Source organism: Kogia breviceps, chromosome 16 (assembly GCF_026419965.1).
Source record: "Kogia breviceps isolate mKogBre1 chromosome 16, mKogBre1 haplotype 1, whole genome shotgun sequence".
In the NCBI taxonomy this organism is placed as follows: Eukaryota; Metazoa; Chordata; class Mammalia; order Artiodactyla; family Physeteridae; genus Kogia; species Kogia breviceps.
In genome coordinates, this window is record NC_081325.1 from 54,701,206 (window position 1) to 54,721,566 (window position 20,361).

Genomic DNA, 20,361 nt, shown 5'->3' on the forward strand with positions numbered 1-20,361 from the left:
TATGATTCCTTGAAGTTTAGATGAAATCTTTTCATTTCATAGGATGTTGTGAACCAATTATGCCATTGCTGTTTATATGTCAGTCATCGCATAGAAAAGTCAGGAGGCCAATGCATATTATTTTTCTATATAATCAAAGGTATTAGAGCTGAGAACAGTTTAATCCAATTTCAATAGTTCCTGATTCCTAGAATGTGGCTTATTTACTCATTCAGAATAAAACATATAAAGAATGCAGAGTTTCAAATTTCTGTTTAACAAAGGAAGGATGTGGCTAATGGGAATAGAAATTAATATAGGTCACTATTATTTTCGGAATTTTATGAAGAGTATTGGGCAATGATTAAATAAAAGTTTGGCTGACACTACTTGATAAGAATCTAATGCAAGCATTTGAATCATTCAATAATATTCACAATAGAATATCCTACAGAGTTTTATAAACCAAGCTCAGGCCAGGTGCTTTAGTAGGCCACATTCAATTTCTCAGCCTCTGGTTCTGAACTTTTACAATGCACAACAACTGGTTGGAAAGGAAATAATATAGACAATCAATATAGTTTAGTAAAATTGACTTTTTAAAAGGATCACATAAATGTTATATTAAATATACTTGCATTTTAGCATTGTGAAAACACATTCATTCATACATAACATCTCAAAAAATGTTGGAAGTGAAAGGAAAGGTAGAAGCCATGGTTCAGTACCTGGTAGATAGAAGCTATTAATTACCTGCAGAGGACATCTGAAGACAATTTTTATGAAACTGTAGCAGGTGCTTTTGATACCCCAAGTCACATCTGTAGATCTGCCTCTAATTGGAACTGCAGCAGTGGTGAAAATTCCCTGTTCACTGACAGCATTCCACCTCAAACGTTCATTCCACATTTCTCTAATTTTCTGCCTCAGGTTCATCTCAGAAGTTGAGCCTGCAGGAGTCTGCTTAGTTTATGTGCAGTCACAGGCTGAACGTTTGGAGAGCCAATTCTCTTCAGCATTCTAGGTGTTTCTTAACAGACTGGATCTAAAGAACTCATCCTTAGATTGTCCTTTCTTCCACACCTGTCTCACTATTCCTGCTCCTGCACTTTTATTTCTGGGATCACTTCCACATAAACCACCTGCATGTTTCAGGCTCTACTTTTGGGAGAACTCAAATTAATTTGGCAATGCTATAAAAACTTGTTATATGATATTATTTACTCATTTATTCACTAAATATATATTGAACACCCAATATGTGCCAGACCCTGTGATAAATCCTGGAAATACAGTCCAGTAGGAAAACATGAAACCAAGTAAGTGAAATAACATTTTAGGGACATGACAGACCCTGCAAGGTGCAGTGGAGGCACATGGATGGTTTTTTCTATGAGTAAAGGAGAGAATTTGGTGTTGCAGAGACTACACAATAGGAGTCGAGACTTGAATTAATATAATTTTTCTAGGGTGTGGAGTAGAGAACCCAGTCAGAGAGAAATCAGAATGTAAAATAGTCTTACATGCTTGTTCCAAGAACTTCAAGGAATTTTCTAAGAATAATTAGGGGAACCAATAAAGGTAATTAGGAGATAGGTTATCAAATGTCTTGTTTCGAGTTTATTGGGTGAATGTGAATAAGCAAATTAAGGGATTATGTAATTCTAATGTGTTTTAACTAAGGATAGACATATGTTGAACTTACGTGCTAAACTTCTTTACTTAGTTTTTTTTTTTTTTAATTTTTTATTTATTTATTTATGGCTGTGTTGGGTCTTCGTTTCTGTGCGAGGGCTTTCTTCTAGTTGCGGCGAGCGGGGGGCCACTCTTCATCGCGGTGCGCGGGCCTCTCACTATCGCGGCCTCTCTTGTGGCGGAGCACAGGCTCCAGATGCGCAGGCTCAGCGGCCGTGGCTCACGGGCCCAGCTGCTCCGTGGCATGTGGGATCTTCCCGGACCAGGGCTCGAACCCGTGTCCCCTGCATCGGCAGGCGGATTCTCAACCACTGCGCCACCAGGGAAGCCCTAATGGGCTTGTTTTATATGCACTAATACATAAATTTTCAGGGCAAGAAAAGTCTCAGAGGTGTGCGTGCCTTCTGGGGAAATTTTGTTTTAACTGTACTTTGACTATAATATCTTTGAAAAATATTCCTTAGAGATGTATATGCATGTGTATGAGCGTGTGGGTGTGTGTGCGTGTGTGTAGGTGTGTATCCAAGAGGAAACTGTGAGAACTTCAGGCTGTAGGAGATGTGAGGTAGCTTTATTACACAATGGTGCAGGGACCCCAGCGGGAGGGACCTGGCAGCTCTATCCACACATACCCCGTGTGTTATCATTTTAGACTCTGATACTCAAACTTTGGAATTTGAACTGCTGTAGGTTTCTGAGACAATTTTATTTTTCTGGATGAAAAAGTGTTGTTCATCCTTATTCTAAAGCCATAATTCATGGAGTTTCCTGAAGAAGTTGGACATTTAAATGATGAGGAATTGAGGAGAGGACTATTAGAGTGGAACTCAAGACAAGGAAGCAAGGATGAGGATGGGGCAGAGCATCATGGGACATAATCTAAGGATTCAGGAGAAGTGCTTAGCACAGGCATGGACCACTAGTGAAAATCAGTAATGACAGGCAACTGCCAAGATATATTAAGCTCCTTTGATTTGAGGTTACAATTATTGCTTTCATTATGATATATTTCTTTGTCTTAGTTTGCCATGCCAGCTCCTCATTGGTCAATTGCTAGACCTAATTGATATGAATTATTAGATGAGAATTATTAGCATGGTAACTGACGTATAGTAGCTGCTTGTTATGTTAGTGTTATGTGTACCAGCTGCGTTATTGATAAAAGAGGAGATTCGTCATTTGTACATGCAACAAATAACCTGAAATATCCTCTGCTTCTCTAGTGGCTGGACCTCTGCGTTGCTTATTCCCTCCTTGACTCCATAGCCACACTGTCAAGGCTCACGGCTGCTCGTGCAATGTGACAGACTCGTATAGGCAATCTGTCCTTTCATTCTTAACAAATGGGAAGATGGTATGAAATAGGCAAATCATATGAACTTAAGAACAGTACAAATCCCGTTAAGTGGGAAGTGTCTTCCTTTCTTTAAAAAAAACTTTACTGAGGTATAATTGAAACACAGAGAACTGCACATATTTAATGTGTACAATTTGATGAGTTTGGGCACATGCAAACACCACAATCAAGGTGTTAGATGTATCCAACACCTCCCAGTTTCCTTGGGTCCTCCTCTTTTTTCCTTTGTTAAGAACACTTAACAGAGATCTACCTCTTAATGAACTTTGAATTGCATGACACTGTATTGTTAGCTCTAGGCAATATGTTCTATGGAAGATGTGACATTCATCTAGCATATTCATTGAGCATAACTGAAACTTGATGTGAGAAACTCCCCATTTCTCCAACACCCCAGCCCTGGCAACTACTGTTAAACCCTCTGTTTTTTAAGTTTGACTATAACAGATTCCTCATATATGTGGAATCATGCAGTACTTGTCCTTCTGTGACTGGCTTATAAATGAGCTTGGAGAACAGTATGCCTAGGGAAATGTTTTCCTTGATGAAGTTTTATTCTTGCAAAATTGCAGATATAGAATATTCTTCACTGGAACTCACACCATTGTTTTTTCCTTCCAGTCCCCGTGGGCATAGATAATTTCCTTTCACTTCTCTAAATGATTAAGATATGAGGTAGTCTAATCTATTTAGCATAATTCACATAATTTGAACTGGTGGAATTGCTTATGGGATGGAAATAAGTAACTTATAAGTGTATGGTCCATATGTAATATTCATTAAATTTTGCAAGTTAGCCACTAAGTCATCGTTGGGTAAAAAACCATATTATTTGAATACTTCATCTATGTCTTACTGTTGTGAGGCCTTAGTCTTCAATACTCTTAATGTTTCTATCTAACATTAAGTTGTTAATGTCTAACTCATAGGGATGATTTGGTGATATTAGGAAACTGCCTTGAAATAGTTGTTTTTTAATAAGTAAATGATGCTGTCTTCTAATATCCATTTTTTGCCTAATAAATTATTTAATAAAACTATTTTTTATTCTATAATGTTTATCAATTGCCTTCTGCTATGCTAAGTATAATATAGATATCAAGATAATGTAAAATTCTTTATATATTTAATAAGACATACTCTTTGTAATGTCAAAATACAGTTGACCCACACAGTTAGAAATCTGAGTGTGACTTTACAGTTGGCTCTCTGTATCCATGGTTCTGCATCTGCAGATTCAACCAACCACAGATCATGTAGTACTATATTATGTAGTTATTGAAAAAAATCGGCCTGTAAGTGGACCAGCTCAGTTCAAACCCATGTTGTTTCAAAGTCAACTGTAATTTCCAGTTTGTATGTTGATTAACCCAATAGACAAGGCTATAGCATTGAAATTTGTAAATAAGTAAAACAAAGCCAGATTATCAAGATAAAGGTGAATACTATTAGAACGAGCAATACATTATATAAAATCAGAATTTATTTATGCAAGATGATTCTAGTTAACATTCTTTTTGAGCAAAAAATAGCAAATATTAATGATTTGTCCCATGCTATGTTGCAGACTTGCTAAGGTCAAAAATTTGGATATATAATTTATCAAACATTGATTACATTCCTTGTTTTGGCCTCTTATGAATGAAAATTTGTTAAATTGAAAGGGTGGTTGAATATAATTTTGGCAATTGATATTTTGCACTGACTTAATTGACATTTGCTGATAATTAAACATCTATGTGCAAGATACTACATCAGGCACTGTGGAGGATATCAAAAAAAAAAGAAAGAAAGAATGAGAAAGGAAAAGCAAGGAGACAGGTCTTGTTCAGCCCCTGTAGAAGCACAGTTCTGGGACTGCCCTTTAAAAAATGAACATAAATTAATGGGAGCTGTTAAGAGGAAAGTGATCTTGGTGGTGAAAGTAAAAAAACTCAAAAACCATGCCCTATGGTGGTCACTAGCAAGAGATGGTTGGTTCAGCACAACCAGCTGAAGAAGTTATGGTCTACAGCAGGGCTTGGCAAATTTTTCTGTAAAGGGCCAGAGAGGTAAATATGTTAGGCTTCTCAAGCCATATGGTTTCTGTCACAACTACTCGGCTTTGCTGTTGAAGTGTGAAAGTATCCATAGATGATACATAAACAAATAGGTGTGACTGTGTTTCAGTAAAGCTTTTTAAATTAAAAACACAAGGCTAAGGCATTCTTAAAAATTGAAATCAGCAAAAATAAAGAATGAAGGGAAGAATACCAGGTTTGCAGAAATATGAGGGCAATTGTAATCACACATGTATTTAGTATAGTTTTTGCTACCACCAATCTGATTTTCTTTTATTTTGTTTTGTGTTCCTGGAGATAGGATCTGTTAAGGCCAATAAACAAACTTATTCCAAATAGGAAAATTTATCAGCCTCTAGTTTTCTGGAGCAGGAAAGACACACATTTCAGATAAGACATTTAAAAGGTTCTGCACCCAATTCCAACATGGGGAGTGGGAATGTCCCCACACCAACAAGCAATTCTGGGACACCAGCTGGGTGTACTACAATTTGATTCAATTCTGACATTATCTACCCAGAGATAGCACCAGGTTCCACAGGTTAAGCGTTCAGTCCTGTAATACTGATCCCTACCCCCAATTTCAAATGCCAGTTGCAAGCTCATGCTGCTGACTTGTGTGGCTTTATATTGGAGGTTCCATTGATTCCCTCTGTGGATTATATTAGAGTGGCTCACAAAACTCAGAGGAACATTTTACTTACTAGATCACCAGTTTATTATAAAAAGATAAGACTCAGGAACAGCCAGATGGAAGAGATGTGTAGGGGAAAGGGTGTAGAGCCCTCTCCAGGAATGATGCTCTCCTAGCACCTCCAAGTGTTCACCAACCCGGAATCCAATGGAAACTTCTGAGGTTTTATGAAGGCTTCATTATAGGTATAATTGATAAATCATTGGTCTTGGTGATTTAACTCAATCTCACAGAAAAGAGGGGTAGGAATGAAAGTTCCAATCATGTTAACTCTCCTGGCAACCAGTCCCCATCCTTAGGTGAGACTCTCATCACTTTGGAAATTCCAAGGGTTTTAGGAGCTCTGTGACAGAAAGGGGATGGAGACTAAATATACATTTTTCATTATAAATCACAATATCACAGATCACTTTTTCACAAAGCTCAGAGAAATTAGAGACAATGATGTTATTTTGGAAGCTACAAAAATTATTATCACAGAGAACAGTCTTAATTCCCACTGCATGGTGCATTAACACATTTCATGAAACGTGGCAACTGTATACACCAGTGCACAGCAACAAAACACAACAAAAAGGGAACTTAATTCAATGGCTACATCTTGCAAACTTCTATTTTAAGTAAGCTAGATGCATAACAGTGTAAAAAATTAATAAACAGAAACCTCAATTAAATAAAGTTGGGAGACCAGACTTCTATTTTAAGTAAGCTAGATGCATAACAGTGTAAAAAATTAATAAACAGAAACCTCAATTAAATAAAGTTGGGAGACCAGGAGGGTGAGTCTCTTACCCTTCAACCAACAGCAGAGCCCAACAGGAAGAAGAAAGACTCCTCTTCTTTCCTGACAAGGACCCAGCCAATGAAAAGTCATGGATTCTTTTTTTTAACTATAGCCATCCCAACCTCCTTTTCCCCTCTATAAAAGAGTTCTTCCCTTGCAGTGCAGGGACTTGCATGTGACTCGCCATGGTGGCAGACCCGGAACTGCAGTTCTCTGATGATCCGAGATAAACCCATGTGTGCTGGAGAAATATCTTGCAGTCTGTTTGTTTCAGATCAACAACAGTTAATTGAAATAGTTCTGTAAATGACACAAAATAATCAGTACACATTTGAATTGCTTAATCTCAGTGATTAGACTATAAACAAAGAAATTTCTTGAAGTAGTTTGGTATTCTCTGTCCTACTCAGATTCATTGTATATGTAAAGTCAGATATTAATCAATTTTTATTTTTGCTACTCTTTTATTTCTGAATTTATCATACTTTTTCTTTTTTACTAGTTTCTAACACATATTTTAAAAGAAAATAAGCATGAAAACTGAAATAAAAACATGACAAACTAATTAACTTTACTCTTTGTTACCAAGCACCATATAGCAAGGACCGACGGGAGTCGATGGCTGTTCATGCCACACTCCAGTCAGCTCTACAGCTTGTAGAAGACTCTAAGACTAAACATGTCTGGGGACCTTTCTGGCAAAGAAAAAGCACTGCATCTGGACTGAGGTGGGAAGTTGCATGACTTATGTGACTGGTTTATTCTTGGACCATCTCTCAGCTTTCCTGTTTGTTCTGTATCGTACACAAACCCAAAAGTTGGTCTCCAAATTGGCCCTGTGAAGACACCATTCCCACCACAAGTGGACAAAAATCCCATAGCTTTCCCTATGAATCCACTGTCACTGGAGGGACTCTGGACATTGTTTCCAGAACCACTTGACAGTTATGTCATGACTCTGGACACGTCTGCTACTGCCGCCACTGCTTTCACCAGAGGGAGTTCTGCAAACCCTTGGTTTCCATGCCTTACTTGTTTCTATTTTGAAGTCTGTACTGAGAGCATCTGATTGACTGCTGATTTCAGGCATCCATGCTTTAGCTGCATAGGAGTTTACAAAAGTATCCAGCCTTTTCAGCCTCAATTATGGGAGATGTTCTTTGTCTAAATAGGTGGAGAATTCCTTAGACCCAGCAAAACACAGCCCAAGATGATAAAAAAAATGGCCACTGCATTTCCTTCACAATATAGCAGAAAGAACAGGCATGTCTTAGTGTTACATCTTGGTAATTCTTGCAATATTTCAATTTTTTTCATTATTATTATAATATTTGCTATGGTGATCTGTGATCAGTGATTTTTGATGTTACATTTTTTTTTTGGCTGTACGCAGGCCTCTCACTGTTGCGGCCTCTCCCGCTGCGGAGCACAGGCTCCGGACGTGCAGGCCCAGCAGCCATGGCCCACGGGCCCAGCCGCTCCATGGCATGTGGGATCCTCCTGGACTGGGGCACGAACCCGTGTCCCCCCATCTGCAGGCGGACCCTCAACCACTGCGCCACCAGGGAAGCCACTGATGTTACTATTTTAATTGTTTGGGGGTGCCACGGAGCATGCCCATGTAAGACGGCGAACTTAATCGATAAATGTCTGTGTTTTGACTGCTCCACTGACTGGCCATTCCCTTGTCTCTCTCTCTCAGGCCTCCCTATTCCCTGAGACAAAACAGCATTGAAATTAGGGCCAACTAATAACCCTACAATGGCCTCTAAGTGTTCAAATGAAAGGAAGGGTTGCATGTCTCTCACTTTAAATCAAGTTAGAAATGATTATGCTTAGTGAGGAAGGCAAGTCCAAAGCTAATCCTCTTGTGCCAGTTAGCCAAGTTGTGAATGCAAAGGAAAAGTTCTTGAAAGAAATTCAAGATGCTATTCCAGTGAACACACAAATGATGAGAAAGTGAAACAGGATTCTTGTTGATATGGAGAAAGTTTTAGTGGTCTGGATAGAAGTTCAAGCCAGCCACAACATTCCCATAAGCCAAAGCTTAACCTAGAGCAAAGCTCTTACTCTCTTCAATTCTCTGAAGACTGGGAGAGATGAGGAAGCTTCAGAGAAAAAACTTGTTCTTGGTTTGAGAAAAGAAGTCGTTCCCATAACATAAAAGTACAAGGTGAAGCAGCAAGTGCTGAAGTAGAAGCTGCAGTGAGTTATCCAGATCTAAGATAATTAAGGTGGCTACACTAAACAACAGATTTTCAATGTAGATGAAACAACTTTCTTCTGGAAGAAAATGCCATCTAGGACATTCATAGCTAGAGAGGAAAAGTCAATGCCTGGTTTCAAAGCTTCAAAAGACAGGCCAACTCTCTTGTTAGGGGCTAATGCAACTGGTGACTTGAAGGTGAAGCCAGTGCTCATTTACCATCCTGAAAATCCTCAGGTCTTTAAGATTTATGCTAAATCTACTCTGTTTGTGTTCTATGAATAAAACAACAAAGCCTGGATGACAGCACATTTGTTTACAATATGGTTTACTGAATATTTTAAGCCCACCGTTGAGACTTACTGCTCAGAAAAAGATTCCAATCAAAGTATTACTGCTCATCGACAGCGCACCTGGTCATCCAAGACCTCTGATGGAGATGCACGAGATTAAAGTTGCTTTCATGCCTGCCAACACAAAATCCATCCTGCAGCCCATAGATTAAGGAGTGATTTCGACTTTCAAGTCTTATTTAAGAAATTCACTTTGTAAGGTTATAGCTGCAATAGATAGTGATTCCTCTGATGGGTCTGGGCAAAGCAAATAGAAAACATTCTGGACTTGACTCAGTATCCTAGGTGCCATTCAGAACATTCATGATTCATGGGAAGAGGTCAAAATACCAACATTAACAGGAGCTTGGCAGAAATTCACTCCAACCCTCATGGATGACTTTGAGGTGTTCAAGACTTCAGTGGAGGAAGTAACTGCAGCTGTGGTAAAAAAAAAAAAAAAACAAAAAAACAAAACAAAAAAAAAACAAATAGCAAGAGAACTAGAATTAGAATTAGAAGTGGAGCCTGAAGATGTGACCGAATTCCTACAACCTTACGATAAAACTTACACGGATGAGGAGTTGCTTCTTAGGAATGAACAAAGAAAGTGGGTTCTTGAGATGGAATGTACTCCTGGTGAGGATGCTGTGAGAATTGTTGAAATGACAACAAAGGATTTAGAATATTACATAAATTTAGTCGATAAAGCAGCAGCAGGGTTTGAGAGGATTGTCTCCAATTTTGAAAGAAGTTCTACTGTGGTTAAAATTCTATCAAATAATATTGTATGCTACAGAGAAATATTTCAAAAAAGGAAGGGTCAATCGATGCAGAAAACTCCACTGTTGTCTTCTTTTAAAGAAATTGCCACATCCACCCTGATCAGTCAGTTGCCATCAACACTGAGGCAAGATCCTACGTCAGCAGAAAGATTATGCCTTGCTGAAGGTTCAGATGAAGGGTAGCATTTTTTTTTAGCATGAAAATATTTTAAAATTAAGGTATATACATTGGTTATTTTAGACATAATTCTATTGCACACTTACTAGACTAGAGCATAGTATAAACATAACTTTTAAATGCAACAGGAAACCATGTGACTCACTTTGTCGTGATATTCACTTTACTGCAGTGGTCTGAAAATGAACCAGCAATATGTTTGAGGTACGCCTGTAGTAATTCGTCTGGACTGTCTACTCTGTGCTTTTCAAACATGAATCATTAGGAGATATAGAGAACTTAAGGGTTTAGGACATTGATCATCTCTATCCTTGGTCTGCCTTAACAGGTTTGTGAAAGAGACTTGCTTGGGGGGGTCTCAAACCAGTATATCACCTATGAGAAATGAGACCTTTGTACTGGAAATAGATTAAACCCAGGGCATTGAATTAATGAGAACCCAGTTTTGGTGATAAGAGATTTATTCTTAGGATCAAGATGAATTCATATTAAAATATGCATAGCTGCAATGTGTAAGTTTTTGGGTTTCAGATTGGTGGTATCAGACCTTAATGGTACAAGACTGGCTGCCCAGATTCTATTCCTTCTTGTGGTTTTGTGTTTGTTTTATTTTAATCTCTCCCTCTTTTTCATCAGTGTCATGCCCAGGTTACAGAAGCAGGGAGGCAACTTTGTCAGGATAGGGTTCATTGTGGCACTACTCTGAGACCCAAACCCAAATGTGCAATCAAATAAGCTCGTTTTGTTTCTTTGTGAGTTTTGGGAATTGAGTGAGGAAAGGTTGAGAAATAACATAAATGGAGAAAAATTAAAACTATAATCATAGTAATTCGCTTGGCTTGTCTCCAGAACATCCAGAGATGCATTGTTTTTTTTTTTTTTTTTTTTTCATTTGTCTGTCCTGGCTAAGAATGTCCAAAAGATATTAGGTAAATAATATTAAGATTTTTGGTTGTAACATATGAATGAGCCACAGGAAGTGAGTGGAATTAGTTAACAAACAAAGATGAATGGAAACTCAGACCAATATTACATAGAGGATTTTCCATCCTAATAATATCAGGTGAAAGAAAAACTTAACCAAATTACCACAAACAAGGGCTCATCTTCCACAGAACCATCTCAATCTGGGAGTCAGGTTTAATAAGAATAAGAGGGAAAACTACAGTTAGGAGATAAACTTCATAACTTTGTAAGCAAACCAAACACTATTGGTGAGATTTTGAAAAGTGGAAAAAAACTCAGTGAGGCACAGAATCATCTTTATACACAGAATTTGATATTGCAGTCAAATGACAATCCATGTGGAGAAAAAACAACACAGACTAGTGGCCAGATGTCTTTTTGCTTTAAGTAAAGGAGAACCAAGACCAAGGAAAAAATCATATTGAAATTTACAAATACTATCCATTTAAAGAGGTTAAGAGAATCTCAAAGTAAGAGCAGTCAAGTTTTCTAATACAAGAATAGGGCTTGCATAGAAGAATATGTGCCATTAAAGTTACAGCAGTTACTCAGGACCTAAAATATTCAAATTTGAGGTAATGGAAGATTTTAGGGAGAAATAACTGATCTCTGTTGATCCACAGAGGACTTAGGCAACAGTCTTGGGAAATATAGGTAACCCTGAAGGTTGGATAACACAAATTTCCACTTCAAATATATGTCCTAGGGGATTTTCCAAATAGGCAGATGAAACGGAGGTTGACTCAAAAGAAAAGACACACAGACAAAAGGCACCGTGAAGATTCCAAATATGTGATGTCTTTGCTCCTCACACCAAAATCTCTGGTGCTTAACACTGGAAGTCCCCATGTTGCTCTGAAATTCACTCTAAGAAGTGCGAGTGTGGGTTTATAACTCATTCATTCAATCATGCTGGTTACCTTCCATCAGGAGCCAAAAAAAGTAACCAAAGATGGGTGAAAAACCAGAGGAAATTGAAAGGAAGGGACTCAAAAGCTCAAAGAAGAGCTGATGTCATCCCCTTTCCCAACTGTCATAAAGCCAAGTTCAGGATAAGGGTGAGAAGGAGGGCAGAAAAACACAAAAACTTGGCTTTAATTTACCTTGTCAGAAACACAAATAACTTATTAATAAGGTAATAGTAGGGCAGAGGTGCGGAGAGAGCCACACCATGTAGGTGTTTGTAAGAAGAAATAAGGGAATATTTCCTAATAATTCATTATACATGGGTAAAATTTTAATTAAGCAGAATTATTAGAAACTTTTACTGGATTTACACTTTTATTAAATGTGGCTTTGGTAACCTGTAGGAATATTTTGCATAGATTGGCATAGATTTTTTTTTGGTAGGATATCCAAATTACTGTATGTGGCTTTTCATTAGCTAAAGCCTTTTAAAGTTCCAAGTTGTATTTGAAAACACAGTAATAGTTAAAGGAATTATTGACTTTTTAAACTTACACATTGATGAAATGGAATTCCAGACCTCAGAAAGATTTGTGAAATAAAGACAAGGTGAACATACCTAACAGTGAAAGATTTAAAGAAGTACAAAGGAATCTAGTGAAATTTGAGTCATGGTTGAGCAAACTTGTGACATTTCTTTCCAAAGCTCCACCTTACTTTATCCCACCTTACTCATTTCTCAATCTTTGTTGTTATAAATAATAAATATTATACCTGCATAAAGTCCAGGCTGTTTAAACGGACTCCTTATTCTACTTTCTCAAGATTCCTCAAACCCCTTTCATTCCCAATCATACCTGCATGTCCTCTCTACCAATATATTTTTATCCAACACCCCATTACTCAGTGATTCCTACAGGCCAGACACTATCCTAGTGTCTGTGAGGCACAGTTAGATTCTAACAAAATAAAAGCTGACTTATTGAAACTGGTGAATTATTATTTCATCAATAAGATAAAACTGATATCATCTTGTGATATGAATAGTAGAAATAAACCTTGTTTTAAAAAAAAAAGCAACTAGAGATGCAGACAAGTTTGGGAGTAATTCATGACATATGAATGGGTCCTATTTGAAGATTCTACTGGTTCCTTTTCATGTCTCATCTTCCCCCACCATTCTGCAGCATTTTATTTTTTTTTTGGCCAATCCCCTGTGCCATGCTCTTTTCCCTTGGCTTCCCAGAAGGAACATTCTTTAAGTTCTTCTGTGCTATTGTGCATCCATTTTCACCTCTCATTTCTGTAACTTCTTAAAATTTATGCGTTTTCCCAAATCTTCTCTCCCATAATCTCATTCAGCATTAAAGATTTAACTAAAACTCCTGTAATTATCATCAACACTATTTTACTAGCATTGCAAATAACATTTGTGCATAATTAAATACCTCGCTTTCCCAGCCAAGCCAACTCTCTGTACCTCCATTCTTCTATTTATCTGTGCTCAACTTGAGAGTCTTATTTAACTTATTTTTCTGTTTGGCTCTCCCCCATGAATTAGTTTAATTTTTGCCCAGTCGAGTATTTTAAAAGTTTCTTAAATATTTTTCCTCATCTCCAAAATCCAAAGCTGTTCAGTCTTATTTGGCCTATATTATTTCAATATTTTAGGACTGGTTTCCCAACATCGATTTCTCCCCACGATCACCCCCATCCTTTGCAATTCATTGTGCTTGGGCTTTTAAAGTACTTTTCTTGAAGCCTACCTCTTGTGACTTCACTGCCCCCAAACAGACACACATGAGACTTCTGATGGCTCCCGAAATCCGAGAAAACTGCAATTTCTTTGCCACAGCATTTAAGGTGTTTCACTGTCCAGCCAAACATTATGGCATAACATTAAATCATAGAATTCGTGCCCATGTCTTCTCTATTCCCAGACTAGACTAGACTCCTGGAAGGCATGTTCCATAGTTAATTAATCATTGTTTTCCCTGAGTAACATACTGCCTGCCCTGGGGTTGTTTACCTAGTAGGAGATAAATACTGTACATATTGAATAGACAATTGCATTGGAAAGTCTGAGTCAAGAAATTTCCTCCATCTTCTCTTATCACCTTCCCATTTTCACTTCAGTAGAAGAGTAACTTCTATTTTTGAGAATGAATTTAGTGATAAAGTGAATACCTTTACTTAAAGGTATTTCTTTTGGGGGGAGGTGAGTGGGAGTGTTTTGTGAGAAGGAAAGGTTTTCCTAGTCCTCAATTAGAATTTGGAATGCATTTTTCAAGTAAGGAAAAATGTATATATTAGTTAAATATAGTTGAAATAATGCAACTGATACTGGGCACATAAGTTAAAGAGATCATCAAGGACTCTGGAAACCAAAGTACTGTTACTGTGATTTCTATAAAGAAATGTTTTCCAAATTTCAAAAAAATGATTTACAATAAGCTTTTTAATACAACATATTCATAACTTGGATTCCTAACATGCAGCTGAGGTAAACAAAAGAGAAGTTATTTTATACAGTGGATCCTTTATTTAAAAAAAACAAAGGCGTCTTTAAATTTTTAAAATTGCTGAAAATGTTGAGGAGTTTATACAATTTCAAAAATTCTGTTTCTGTCAAGTTTTCCAAATATGTGTTATATTATGGTACAATATCCTTACATCACTTTTAGTTTTGTAAGATTTTAGTATCTAGCTTAAACATAATTTTTTTGAATTTCTATGCCTTAGTCTATATTTAGAAATAGCTCTCTGCCTGCAAAAATAGACTAAAAAGGTAATTGTACCTTTTAGACATTTAAACAAGTTTGATCTGGCTTTTTGTTTAAAATTGTGGCAAAAGTCAGAATTAGTTCTCTTTTGGTACAAAGCTCATACCTCCTACCCATTTTTATTTTTAAGTTTTTTGTTTTCTTTGAGAATATCAGAAATATCAGGCATCATTTTTGTGAATAATTTTCCAGATGTTGCCCCACTAGTTATCAGTATAAATGCATTTGCAGGAAAGTTTAATTGCTGCTAATTTCACTCAAGATCCTGTTTATTTTCCTAACTGCTGCCAGACATTGAAGGAGTGGTTAATATATTAGAAACCTCCTGTTTTCCTGAACCTTTGCCTTACCCACTGGCAATTTTATTAGGGAGAAAAAAAATCTGCTTTTCATTTATTTTCCCTACCTTGAAAGCACTTGCATGTGGTCTGGCAACGTCGTTCTGAAGATAGTACTTGAGAAACCTCTCCCTTTTTCATCTTCTTGTATGACAGTACCGTCTTTATCGTATTTGCCACAAATGTGTGACAACTATTATTATCACGTGTGTTATGGTATTATTCCCATGACAAAAAAGGTACTTTTAAATTTAATAATTTAACGTTGTGAGATACTTACTGTAAGCTATACACCATGATAACAGAGCTGTGGTCCTGTCAGGGACAGAGGGTCCGATACGTGAAGAGCTGATCTCGCAAGTGGGTGCAGGGCCCCTGTAGTACCAATGGCCACGTGGTGCAGTGGAGCCTGGAAGAGGCTGAGGTCACAGTCACTATTCAAAATGTTCCATCTTATCAAATTTAACAGCAGGATTTTCTTCTCCATGTTTTACCACATAAATAACTGAGAAATTATAAAAGAAATAATTTAAGTAATTTTTTTGCACACACAACTAATTTCTCTTCATTTCAATGTTTTCTAATTTTGAAGTGGCACCTTCAAAGAAAGAGAGTTTCCCCTTCTCTTTGCCTCTCTCTTACCTCTGCCAGATAAATATTTTCCCCAGTTGTTTAAAAATAATATATCAATGATGTTTTATTTCAAATACAACTCAATATCTTTTATTGTTGTCTCTTTTATTCAGAAAGAAAAGTAAAACTGCAATTGCCTACTCGGCTACCTCTTTGTAACTACCCAGTTAAGTTGTACTGATAAGTTCAGTGGGTCCTCAGATTTCAGAAAAGTTTGTTTCTTACTACAGGAGTTTTAATAAATTAGTAACTAACATCACATTTGCTTTTTGATGATTTATTGTCATTTTGTTTTCGGGTCCTTTCTTACGTTCTGTGACCCAATAAACTCTCCATCCCTTTATTGTAAATTAATTATTGCCTTGCCCTGCCTCCATGACTAATTCTTTACCCAATTCCCTTTCATTCTGGGACTCTGATAACACTGCACCTCTGTTCTCACTTCTCACTGTAGTTCCAAAGAAAGATCTATATTTTCAGTTGCTAAAATTCCCACAAACCAGGGCTTCCCTGGTGGTGCCGTGGTTGAGAGTCCGCCTGCCGATGCAGGGGACGCGGGTTCGTGCCCCGGTCCGGGAAGATCCCACATGCCGCGGAGCGGCTGGGCCCGTGAGCCATGGCTGCTGAGCCAGCACGTCCGGAGCCTGTGCTCCGCAATGGGAGAGGCCACAACAGTGAGAGGCCCGCGTACTGCAAGAAAAAAAAAAAAAATCCCACAAACCGACCTTCCTTCCTATAATAATTCTAGGTATATGATCTTGGGAAAGTCACTTCAACTCTGTGGCATATGCAATTTTTATTTGTAAAAACAGGATTTGAACTGGTTGACACCTAGAGTCCATTCTAGGTCTAACGATCAGTCTTTATCCTAGGTTACCTGCCTTTTCCTATTTTCCATAAACTCATTCTATGTGGCTGATATAATTGGTACTGACTTCAGTCAGAGACGCTATCATTTTCAGTAATACCGATAGCTAAATATTTTATTGCCTAATTTAATCAGTGGATTATTAAATTAATATACTGATAATTTATAACCAACATTTCTTTTCAAATATTTTCATTTGACTTTTCTTAGTAAATACTGATTCATTTTTTTTCACGTATAACATTTCTAGTTGATGCAAGTGGAAATGTAATTTACACTTCCTTTGGTTTCCCTTCTTCCCTTCATATTTCTAAACTCTTGCTAGAATCCTACCCTTATTTCAGAAAATAATTTTTATAGGCCTCCTGTTTTTATTCATTGTGCTAATTAGATTTTCAGAGCCCTGTATTTTTGTCTTATGATTTAATAAAAATATACAATCTTTCTCTTAAACACACACATATTATACAAGTCTTACAGAGACATATTCAGGTTGTGCTTTTTATTTTTGCAGCAGTAAGAATCTTAATATAAAATAAATCACTTCCTTTCCCCTGCATATGTCAGTGCTTACCGCTTGTGTCATTTTCTTCACACCCTTTCACTGTAGAAACAGATGTTATATACCAACTGGAAGAAAACTTGCTAGCAGGCATTTGCAGACCACCTGGCTACCAGGTCGGGGTTTTGTGCTCCCGTGGTTGGTTTTTCCACCTTCGTGATTCACTTAGCCTTGCTTCTTGGTCAACCAGATAATTTCCAACAGCCAAAACCAATTGACTTCGTGCAGAGGAATTAAAGAGGGATGTGATGGATTATGTCACAGGACAACAAGCCGTGTTGACCCTTCCCCAGTGAACATTTAGCCTGAAGAATGTTAAACACCCGGATGTCGGCAAAGTTCCTGAAGGTTAAATATATATTTACAGATGCAATTGCAAAATATTCCCAAGGAATACGATGTCTCTAAAAATGCTTTGTGAAACTTGCTTCTAACATATGCCCAACCACTTAAGGAATAGAACCTAGGAAGATGGTTGATTTAGCACATGGCTAATTGTGCTTTGTGTACAGAACACGAGCTTGCTACGCAGCTTCTGTCTGGTGACCAGAAGTTTGATTTTTTGTCTTTCCTCCGCTCTTACTTTCACCTCTACTGTTATTAAGACATCTTCCCGGTTTCTAAAGCTGATAATCCTTAGTAATACTCCAGTTCTTTCCCCTCTGTTTTCCATATCCAATTAGTCACGGAATTCTTTGAAATCACTTTTATGTAATTTCTTACATGTATTGCTTTCCTGGAATACGGCTGTAGTTAATTACTTAGTAGCCCGCTCTCCAGTTTTGTGCTCATTTAATACATATTACACAGTTGCCATAATATCTTCTCAAAGTTTATTTCTGATAATCATTTTACTGTTTGAGAATTACAGTAGTGCAGACCAGAGAGCCTAGAGTTCTGACTCCATTATGTGTGATTTCAGGCAAATTACTTAAGTGCTCTCTGTGCCTCAGCTTATCCAACTGCAAAATAGGAATAATAATAGTGCCTCACATAGAGCTGTTTAGAGTGAAATGCTTAGAGCTTTTAGAAGAGTTCCTAGCACACATTAAGCAGTAGGCAAGTCTTTTCCGGTATTGTTTAAAAAACTATTGATGGGTTCCCATTGGTTCCGGGACACCTTAATAGAACAGCCAAGGTTCTTTGAGATTTGTTGAGATATTGTGCTCCAGTAAACACAATTTGAGTCTGGATGAGAGGAAATACTGACTAAAGGTTAATTGCCTTTTAAGATACCAAGTGGCCAGTTGGACAACTGATGGAAAGATATAATGCAAATAAATTCTTCTTTGGAATATAGATAAGAAAAAGCTTGCTTGCTAGCTTTTTTCCCCCTCATTATATGCATGGTAGTGTTTTTACTATTGATTTTATTAGGAACACAGCACTTATCACAATTTCATTGGAGGATTTTTCAAATGATTGCATCAGTTATTTCAAATGTTTAGTTGTTTGCCTCTCCCACTTCACAATGCAACCTTAAATATATATGGCCTGGCCATATAATATTCATATTAACAGACCCACCGTGTAGCATAATGCATAGCGTAGAATAGGTGTCCTAAGAATGCCATTATCAAACCTTTGAGGAAGTAACCAGTTAAACCTTACCTTGCCAATCAGCTTACCTCTTCCATAAAGTGTCTTCATGTATATTTATTTTCAAGACGCAATGGAGTTGATTGTGAAAGGTATGGAGTAGGGGGCTTTTTTTTTTTTTTTTTCCCATCAGGCATTAAAGCAAGATTTGGGAGTGGGTGTAGCAAAATGACTATAATTTAAGCTACTGCGTTGGTCCTTACCAAGTGTCTGTACATTTAACACTCCATATGGTAATTATGACTTCCCTAGAATGAGTCAGGGTTGTTTATGCTTTCATAAATCAAGCAGCTGCAGCAGAGCAGACAGACTCCATATTAGCACTTCCTCCTAAGACCGTGAATGTGTTTAAAAGATTTTTGCAAATTTCTCTTGAATTCAAGTTGTTTGTTAAAAGTGATAGTTTTATGAGACTGCCACATGGAAAATGTCCTTCACTCTCAGATTTTCCATTTGTGATATAAATCCACATTTAGTACCATTTTTAGAGAGGCATTAAAGCTGATATAATAACCCGCAGCTGAGTTTGATAAAAAGGAGAGTTTAATTTACAGGTAAAGTATGGTTATATGAAATGACAGCTAGGGAAGTTATGAGTAAGACTTGGAAAAAAAAATACACACTAACTGGTCGATAATTTAGTCCCTGCATTCAATCTTCTGACTTCACAGGAAAAATCCTGCTATAACAAATGCTAGCCATTCAAGTACTTTCTGTAGCATAATAAATACTCTGTTTTACACTGAAATTACATTGGAATTACTTTGAAATATGTGGAACTACATATGTGTTCTATATATATTTTATTAAAAATATTAGATATTGTGAGGTGAATATTTGTAATGATTGACACAAATAATATCTAGTTATACATATTATTATTGATAGGATTTAATCATGTCGCCTTTGGTGAATTACTTTGTATTTCAGGCTCAGTTTTATCAGCCATAAAATGAGAGTGTCCAACTCCACCATGATTTTTTTTAGGTGAGAAAACTTTGAAATAAAGGTAGTTGTATATATCAGAAAACAAAAATTCCTTTTAGGAGAAAAAAAGTATGGTTAAAGAATTATAACACTACGAGTATGTTTTAGTAAACAGGCAATTAAATGATTTAGAAAATACTAATAACTATTTCCTTTTCTCCTCCTCCTCCTCCCTCTCTTCCTTCTTCTTCCTTTCTTTTAGAAAGAAAGGATCTAAAACACCAACAGAATGGTTTTCCCTTATTTTACCTGTGAAAAACTGAAAAGCAAAGAGGCTAAGTGAAATTTCTGTGGTCATCTTTCAAAATATATTAAAATCACCCAAATGTCCCTACCAAATGCTATTACAAGTATGATATATTTTAATGAAATAAAACGTAACACTTTATTGTATTTAGGCTTTATGTCCTACTTTGTATTCTCACCCATAACTTTGAAATTCAAAAGATATGTCCTGTTCATTCTGAGTGCTGATTAAAGCAAAAATGGAATGATTATTTCAGCATGGATATTCTGAATTGACTGTGAAGCAAGAAGGTAACTGAAATAAATGCCTTTAGGAGTGAAGCGTTTTGGAGGAAGTACTTTAATGCAGGAGAGAAACCACTAGAATACGTAACTAGTGATTACAAGAAAAGCTTGCTGCCTT

The 20,361-nt window shown here is 37.0% G+C and overlaps 2 long non-coding RNA genes across 2 annotated transcripts in view; both read right to left on the reverse strand.

Moving 5' to 3' along the window:
- Positions 1-6,541: 6,541 nt before the first annotated feature.
- LOC136792761 (uncharacterized) lies at positions 6,542-17,295 on the reverse strand. Its single transcript, XR_010837118.1, has 3 exons — positions 17,139-17,295; positions 15,344-15,568; positions 6,542-6,869 (listed from the first exon to the last, which is right to left on the reverse strand). It is a non-coding gene; the product is annotated as an uncharacterized lncRNA (long non-coding RNA).
- A 9-nt stretch (positions 17,296-17,304) lies between these two features.
- Positions 17,305-20,361, reverse strand: part of LOC136792762 (uncharacterized) — a 614,703-nt gene continuing 611,646 nt past the window's right edge. The window contains exon 3 of the long non-coding RNA XR_010837119.1: positions 17,305-17,431. This is a non-coding gene — a long non-coding RNA (uncharacterized lncRNA). The remainder of the gene's footprint in view (positions 17,432-20,361) is intronic.